This window comes from Nicotiana attenuata, unplaced genomic scaffold (genome assembly GCF_001879085.1).
Source record: "Nicotiana attenuata strain UT unplaced genomic scaffold, NIATTr2, whole genome shotgun sequence".
In the NCBI taxonomy this organism is placed as follows: Eukaryota; Viridiplantae; Streptophyta; class Magnoliopsida; order Solanales; family Solanaceae; genus Nicotiana; species Nicotiana attenuata.
The window spans coordinates 74,001-83,188 of record NW_017670592.1 but is presented as its reverse complement, the minus strand read 5'-3'; the positions used below and the strand labels follow the sequence as shown (position 1 = coordinate 83,188).

The following is a 9,188-nucleotide window of genomic DNA, read 5'->3' as shown; positions in this document are numbered from 1 at the left end:
CTATGCCAGGCCACATTTGCAGTCGCTTTGGATGCCATTTGGCATTTGAAGATGTTTCTTTGTAAGTTATTCCAAAACTTGAGTTTATTTCTATTATCTACATAAATGAATGGCAAGCTATTTATATAGTACAAATATAACAACCCTTTCGCCTGTTCATATAAGTACATATATAGATCTTACACTGAAGTCAACTCTTGAATATTTGAGACCTTCGGGTACCATACAAACTGTCTAGCTTTGTGTCTGCTCTAAAGGGATAATGTGTTTTATTTACGAGCCTTAGATTTTCCTTGGTGATTTTTACTTTTGTAAGATGAATATTTTTATTTTTAGTTCTTCATACAACAGAACTGAGCGCTTTGATTTTCATTAAAGGAAGAGGGTTTATTATCTGTTAGCAACAACTTTTTTATCTCTTTCTAACCTATTAAAGCCGTTATGGTTGATTAATTGGTTCCCTGTTACGTATTTTAGTTGATGTTGTCAATGGAGCTTTATTAACATATTTATCTTTCGATATCAATTTCTTTGAAACTACATTTGTTGACTAATTTTATACTTTTTTTAGCAGAATCTTTTCCATATTATGCACTTCAACTGTAAATTAATCTTCTTATCCAGGTATGCTTTTTTTTTTTCAAGTTTTGCTCACCAATAGACTAAATGGCTATTTGAAGTTTGCTTTCTTCAAAACTATACTGTAGAGTAACATAGAGGTATTACTTTCATAGATGTATTTGCATATCCTCTGACGACTAAAGTTCTGTGAATTTTTTGGATAGAGACAATGGCATACATCCTTACACCACATGTTTTGAAATATAACTTTGTCATCACGTAGGTGAGTTTCATGTAAAATATTTTATTTTACTGATTTCTCGAAAATATAAACATCTTATGCTAAAGTTTATCAGACGCACAATTAGAATCAATTACAATCCCATTGAACCTTAGGTAGCAGCTGAGGTCCCCAAATTTGACTGAAATGTGAAAGATTTCATGCTTGGTTGGTGTCAGGTAAATGATAAAATTATTTCATGTAAGCGCACTTTATTGAACTCTTTTAAAATACAAAGACTTGGGAATTCGGACAAGTCTGTTCGAGAAGATCTGACCCCTTATTATACGTTTCACAAATGGTATGACTTTACTTCGTTGTTTTTAGTTTTATCATGGTTTCATTACATTGGATATATATTATGATGGAGTAGTATCTTCAATTCTTGGTATGACATATTTTTAGTTGACAGTGGTGATCGCTGGCTAGTGACATATTTTAGTCACTAGATGGGTTGATTTAGAGAAGACAGACTACGAACCTTTATTTTAGGAGTGAGTGAAGTATAAAGTGATTGAAAATGTTACTACTATATTGTTAATAATTTCCAGGATTAGCTGTTTAAAAGAGAATTTATTTAGCTTAACAGTTTCAGATATCTACTAACGTTCCATCTTGAAGTCATCTTCTGAATAAACATCTGAGAGCCAAGCCATTTTGTGAATCACTATTGAAAATAGTTGGTGGTAGACTGTTAATATTGGACAACTTTCTCCACCAAATATCAGACCAAAACTTAATTCTGAACAGTGTAAAGGACACTTCAGCTGAAGTGAAGCAATTGGAAGATCAAGCAGTATAATGAAAGCTGCAAGAGTTGAGATATCAGCTGCGTCGAACAAAATGAAGAAAGAGACAGTTGGAAGTGGAACAGAAGATTGCTGAACGAAGGAAGAAAGTTGAAGCTGAGTTGCAAGAAGCTTTAAAAGAGAAAAAGAAAATAAAAATGATGGAAAATATGTGTTCATTAGTAGAGCGACTGTACAAAATTTTTCTCTGTTAAATCATTTTCTTTTGTTGACAAATTATCATTTGTCACTAGAAAAAACGCAAAAGGATAAGTGGATTGCCTCTTATCGTGTTAGTACTTGGTAGGGCCTTTTAATTATAAACCTTTCATCATTTTGTGGTCTGCATCAATCTTTGGCAGCCCCCTCATGATTAAAAGATGTCCATTTACTTTATATATATTGAAAGTTACTCTTCTATTTCAACACACACCAAATTTGATGGCCAAGATCCTAAGAAATAAGTCAAACTACGAGGAAATCCCATATACCATGTGTACTTTGTTTTACTTTTTATTCTTTTTCATATGTGTTCTGCCAAAGAAGAGGCATCTAAATAAAGTTTTTACCTCTGTACTGATTACCTTGAACTTCGTTTCTACAGAAGAAGAAGCAGCTAAGTTAAGGCATTTCGTAGACGAGCCTGCTTTTACTGATCTTCATTGGGTAATCTCTTGCTTTAGACTTTTGATTTTTCCTATGTTACTGCTTGTATTGAGTATACACATGCAAAATGCACTTAAAGTAAATAACGAACACTGAGTTTCAAGTTGTTGCTCTAGCTGTAAGCCGTTGTGTTTTACAACTGAAATGTAACATGCTTATTGTACCACTCTTTCTGTTTCACTGCTACATTATTTACACTTTTCAAATGTCGGTGAAAATTGTATAACTAGGTTGTCCTCGAATTTATGGTTCTATATTTGGGAACTTAACAAGAGCTTATCACACGACGACTAAACTAATTGTACATCATTCTATGTCTATCTAAAGTACCTATTCATTCTGGTGAGTGGTGAAGTACCTCTTTCTTTGCCATATCTTATTGTTGGATTCAAGCATGAATTTTTCCATAATTAGGTTATATTGTTAAGAGTTTTACATTGACATAGTTTTTCATATAGGAGACACTACATATACCAATGGATGTGATTGCAAGGTTTGTGCCCTCAACAATATTGCATCTCATCCAGCTTCCACATTATTTTTTATTTATTTCTTCTTCTATGATATATGAACTCCTTGGACTGGTAATCATGACTGTGATTTGGCCTGAAACTAGCTCCTTATATGCCGGTACGGATTCTGGTGTATGTTCCCGCAGATAATAAAGCTAAGTTTTGGTAATAGACTATTTTCTACCATTCATTATATTTGACATGGAAGTCTGGGCAACCAATTGTTTAGACTCCTCCTCTCCCTATCCCTCTCCCCACAAAACACACACACACCAAAAAAAACAAAAGGCAAAGAAAGAATCAGGTTCCGCTGTAACTAAGTACAAGGAATTTTTGTTCAAATGCTTGTACTGAACAGTAGCATGTACCCTTGCATATTTTTCAACTGAAGGTCTTGGTTGGTTTTAGTTTGTCCAATCCCTATAGTGAATGAAAATGAGTTCATTGTTTTTTGGTTCATAGTTTTCACTTTTCACTATTTAGAAATACTTTACAAGTTACTTATAAGAAATCTTTTTTAGAGTTATAGAGAAAGATGTTGAATCTTCACCCTTAAAAAACAAAACAGGATATTCAATTTGGGATGTGGAAGCAAGAGATGAGCCAGTTACATTCCCAAAGAGCTTATTTGCACCATGTCTGTTGAACGTACCTGAATTCTTTATATTAGAACAGTCTTCCGTCAACTTCTGACATTTGCTATGATTTATGTATCCTAACTGCAGGTATTCACCAGGTTATAGCATGTTTCACTTTTGCATAACAGACAACGAGCATGATTGGAGAAAGGGATGAACATTGTCTTGCATCAGTAGACAAACAGAAGTAGTCTTGGCTGATTTTTTCGGCTCATCGGGTTATGGCATAGGAAGCTTTGCAAGGGTGTTACCTGAGTATTCTTGTAATTACACAGTATTTTTTTCAAACGAAAACACGCTATAACTTAAAGTGTTGGGCAATCCCATCTAGTACAAGAAATATATTCAGCAAGCAAAAGATTAGGTCATGGCTTAGACGTTATCATGCATGGCTATCACCTATCGGTTGCGCACCAATATTCTACACTTTCCAAGTTTTTGTTTCCCTTTATAGAGAAGCTAGGTGTGTACAGCTCGAAAGGATATATAACAAAAAAAGTGATCTAGTGTAATTTTGAAAGAAAAAATATCACTTCTTGTCTATTACTCCTTCCGTTTTCTTTTGTTTGATATTATTTCCTTATTAGTTTGTTATAAAAGAATGAAGTATTTTTATATTTTTATAATAAAAATTATTTTTGTAGCCCCACAAGTGAAATGACATATTTAAGACCATAAGTTTTAAATTATTTATTTATTTCTTAAACTTTGTGTCGAATCAAACTATGCAAATAAATTACAACAGAAGAAGTATATTTTAGTTTGTGGCATTTAAGTCTTTTACGTTCCCCTGAGAATGGTAAGAGAGATCTAATACTTATTCGTATAGAATTTCCATAAATGGCTGGGAAAACGTACCAAGAGGTCTCCTATGATTTTCGAAGGAAAATTTTCAGTTTGTGTCCTTGACAGTGGCGAAGCTAGAAAATTTTCCAAGGGTGTTCAAACTTGAACAAGAAAAAAAAAAGTCTCAACAAGTAGGTGCACCGAAAAATTTAAATCAAACAACGTGATATCGAGCTAAATTATAAAAATACAGGTAATAATACAAACAATTGGATAAATGCAAACTAATATAAAGAAGCATCGAAAAGAAATTCTACTTATTTTGGTAGATTGATTTTGAGAAGCCGAAGTTATTTTTGGTACTTTGTTGTAAAATTTCAACAAGTTCATTGCAGCTTCAACTCTCTGAATGTATAAAGTACCAATCAAGTACACCTCAGTTCCATTCTAGCAGTGCATCTATATGAATATTTTGCAGCCATTAAGCTCTATTTAAAATTAGGCTCATCTCATTCCAATACTAAATTTTTTGCTTTTTATGGCAAATTAGAATTCTCTGAAGTCTCACACTTATATCTACATGAACACACACGTCTTTTCTCAATGAACCAGTTCATGCACTTATACTAAATGGAAGCTGCTTAAAACAACTTCGAACCCGTGTTAAACTTGGAAAAATAAATTAGTAAATTTGTTGAACACCCTTGAAAAATTTTCTAGCTTCGCCACTGTTGACACTTATGTTTATTTGAAAATAATGCAACAATATATAGAAAAGAGGGGATAAATTTTTAGATTTTTCCATATCTTAAAAATAAGGCAAGCCTCTAAATTTATAGACAAAGGAAGGGTGAGATGGAGAGGTGCAATCCAAAAGGTGCCTCTTCCATTTTCCATTCACACCCTTTAAAGAAAAAACGCAACAATCCCCCACATGAATGGGGAATGGACATATGTGAAAAATATGCACGAAAATACTGTGTGATTCGCAAGTAAGGATTAATCGCATCTGGATAAGTAGGTTTCCCTTTGAACTTCCGTAGTGAACTTATGTCGGATATACTCGGTCAATCGGTAGATTTGATATCTTTGAACCGTCGAGCTTTGGTGTATACCTAGACAACCATAAGTCACACAATCAACCCTTAACCGTCTTTGGTTCTCATTGTTGTGTTCGTTTCAGCCATGAACACCACCTGGTTCATAAGTGCGTAGAGAACTGGCCTTACGGAATTCTCCTTGAAGCGGCTTACACTTCACACTTACATAGGTGATTCCTAAACGTGTTATCCCGTAGATACACTATTTGATATACCCTGTATCAAACTTAGAAACCATTAAAAAGCCTTAACGCTTTATCCTTGGTACTGAACATTGTCTTATCACGAGAATGAACCAAAAAGAAATTTTATTTGACAATGTTGAACCGTCATTAGTAACTTTGTTTGAGCTCCTTGAACCTAGATCTTGGGATCTCCAGTCTTCTAGGTAGAGTTACCGCCACAATGACTTGTCCTCGGCCATATTCACATTCCCTTCGATGATCTTTCAACTGCCTCTCTAGTTAGGCCTTTTATAAGTGGATCCGACACATTATCGCTTGACTTTACATAGTCATTTATGATAATTCCCCTAGAGAGTAGTTGCCTAACGGTTCTATGTCTTCGCATATATGACAAAATTTTCCGTTATACATAACGCTCCCAGCCCTTCCTATTGTCGCTTGACTATCACAATGTATACATATAGGTGCCAAAGGTTTGGGCCAAAATGGAATATCTTCCAAGAAATTCCGGAGCCATTCAGCTTCTTCACCGGCCTTCTCTAAGGCTATAAACTCAATCTCCACTGTAGAGAGGTCAATGCACATTTGTTTGAACGATTCCAAGACATCGCTCCTCCATCGACTGTTTAGAATCGGTTGAACCGGTGATGTAAGTTGCATCACTATACCCCTCTGTTATCGAGAGATACTTATTGTAGTGCAAAGCATAATTTAGAGTATACTTCAAATACTTCAAAACTCGTTTCATTGTCATGAAAGTTCAATGTAAACTTTCTTATGTTGTAGACTAATACGTCTCGACTTTCGATTGCATATCAGATTATTGACTACACTTAACGTAGCAATAATATATTATAACAATAACAGGAATGATTGGCATCAGTTGTGTCCAAAACCTTTTAATATATAATACATTTCGCAATCACTCTGTCAATTTCAAGTATTTGTATGCTATTTATTCATACATCTATATGATATGCAAATTATAGCACCTTCATTTATGAAACAAATCCAACTTTCAATGGATTTTGGTCATACTCATCGGTTGGTTCGCCTCATTATAGACCAACCTATTAATACATTTGTTCATAAATGGTCTTGTCCATACAAAAACATAAAGACGTATCTTTCTATGAAAAGTCACAACCTTCGAAGTGACATCATTTCATAAAAGAACTAAACAATATAAATTTTCAAGAAAGAAAATAATCTTTCGAGAAAGGCACGTGACCAGCTTCCGAATTAGTAGTTTCATCAACCAGTCTTCACTAAGACTGAACGACTGATGATTCCACCGACTACCATATCAATATCCACTAAAGATTTGTGGGGTCCAAAAAATATATCATTTAATTCTTCTAAATAATATATACATCACGTCTAACATTAACTTTTGTTATGCATAAGCTAAATGCCCCCACATTTCACATGTTTCATGTGCCTTTTCTATCAACATATAATCCATATATAAATAAACAATGACAACATAGTCTAGAGTATTCTTAATGTAAATACACTAGTTTGAAATCATTTGACAATATTTTCTAGTTAAATTTCACATGCCATTGTTTGGGTGCTTGTTTTAGTCCGTAAAGTGACTTAACAAGTCGATACACCTTATTTTCTTTTTCAGGAACCACGAACCCTTTAGGTTGTTCCATATAAATTTCTTCCTCCAAATCTCCATTTAAGAAGGTTGTCTTTACGTCCATCTAATGGATTTCAAGGCCATACACGACGACTAACGCTATTAACACCCGAGTAGATGTAATCCTCGTTACCGGCGAGTATGTATCAAAATAATGAAGACCTTCTCGTTGTCTAAATCATTTGACAACTAATCTTACCTCCTTATATTTGTCAATAGTACCATCAACTTTCATTTCCTTAATGAAAATCCACATAGAATGCAAAGTTTTTTTTTCCGTGGAGGAAGATCAACCAATTCCCAAGTATGATTACTTAATATGGATTCTATCTCACTATTGACTGCCTCTTTTCAATATTGTGCTTCCGAGGAAGACAATGTTTCTTTAAACGTTTAAGGCTCATTTTCCAACAAGAATGTCAGAAAATCCTGTCCAAAGGAAGTAGTTATCCTTTGATGTTTACTACGTCTTGGATTTTTTCTAATTCAACGTACTTTTCTTTGCTTCTTCCCCAGTTCGCTTAGATACTTCACTAGATGACTCACATTCCTTTTTATACGGATAAATATTCCCAGAGAATTCAATATTATCCGATTCGATTACCGTATTAATATGAATGTCGGGATTTTCTGATTTGTGAATCAGAAAACGATATGCTTTATTATTTGTTGCATATCCTGTAAAAACGCAATCAATAATTTCCGGTACGATCTCTACCCTTTTGGGTTTAGGAACTTGCATTTTAGCTAAGCACCCCCACACTTTAAAATATTTGAGTTGGGCTTCCTTTCATTCATTTCTCATATGAATGGATTGCGTTTTGTTATGGGGAACTCAATTGAGTATTCAGTTAGCTGTAAGAATAGCTTCTCCCCACAAGTCCATAACTTATCAACAAGGCATTTTATCGTCTCTTTTAACGTTCTACTCTTTCTTTCCGCAATTCCATTAGATTGCGCTAAGTAAGGGGCAATCGTTTGGTGAATAATGCTATATTCCAAACATATTTCTTCAAACGCCGCCTCTATTACTTTGTAGATCCAACCACATGAACTGTTGTTGTCTCATAACAGAGCCAGAATAAATGGTGAAGTTTTTAATCTTCAAACCAATTTGACACAATCAGAATTAATAAACGGTAAAGTTTTAATCTTCTAACCGAGTAATACCTGATAACGGATCTAATAAACGGTGAAGTTTTTAATCTTCAAACCGAGTAATATGTGACACAATCAAATTTAATAAACGATGAAGTTTTTAATCTTCAAATCGAATAATAAATTAGAGTAGAAAATTACTAAGATTTTAATCTCCAAAACGAGTATAAAGTCACTTAGATTTAATTTCCGACAAATGAGTAGAAAGTCACGAAGACTTTAATCTCAGCGAATGAGTAAAAAATCACGCAGATTTTGATCTCGAAGCAGGAGTAGAAAATCACGAAGATTTTATTCTCCATATCGAGTGTAGAAAATCACGAGAATTTTAATTCCCTTTCCAAATGGTTTTCCAACTAAACCATCATAACACTTTAATCTCTTTCTCTAATCATACACACATATGTTTATCTTTACATATATTATATCCATGATCTCAAGAATACTTCAAGTATTACTGTAAGCCTAACTCATATCTTACAACCTTGAAATAATTTTTTCATATAATTTCAAGCATGCTACCAAAGTTATATACCAAAAGAAATAACTAATATAACCTTAGTTATTCTTAATTAATTTGCATGCAAGACACAATATATATTTGAGATCACCACATAATGAACATCTACTCTAACATTTATAGAAACTAAATTTCATAAATCACAAAGAGTAGAAAGTTAATTAAAAATTAGTCAAGTAAAGAAATCATAACCCGATTTTTATTGCCATCAAGCCGTTTCAATTTTCCAGCAAAGATACGATGCAAGACAGATTCTTCATTGTCAAACGCCGCTTGCGGCTTCTGCAATTGCTGGGTCTTAAAGTAAGTTATCACAAATTCCTTTGAAGTATTGATAAGTTGGTAT

The 9,188-nt window shown here is 33.8% G+C and overlaps 1 long non-coding RNA gene across 2 annotated transcripts; it reads left to right on the top strand.

The window, feature by feature from the left end:
- Window positions 1-1,026: 1,026 nt before the first annotated feature.
- On the top strand, window positions 1,027-3,996 carry LOC109241339. Of its 2 annotated transcripts, XR_002070225.1 has the most exons (3): window positions 1,027-2,125; window positions 2,234-2,295; window positions 3,533-3,996. It is a non-coding gene; the product is annotated as an uncharacterized LOC109241339 (long non-coding RNA). The 2 variants fall into 2 exon arrangements; XR_002070224.1 differs by having other exon boundaries at window positions 1,027-2,295.
- Window positions 3,997-9,188: the final 5,192 nt, after the last annotated feature.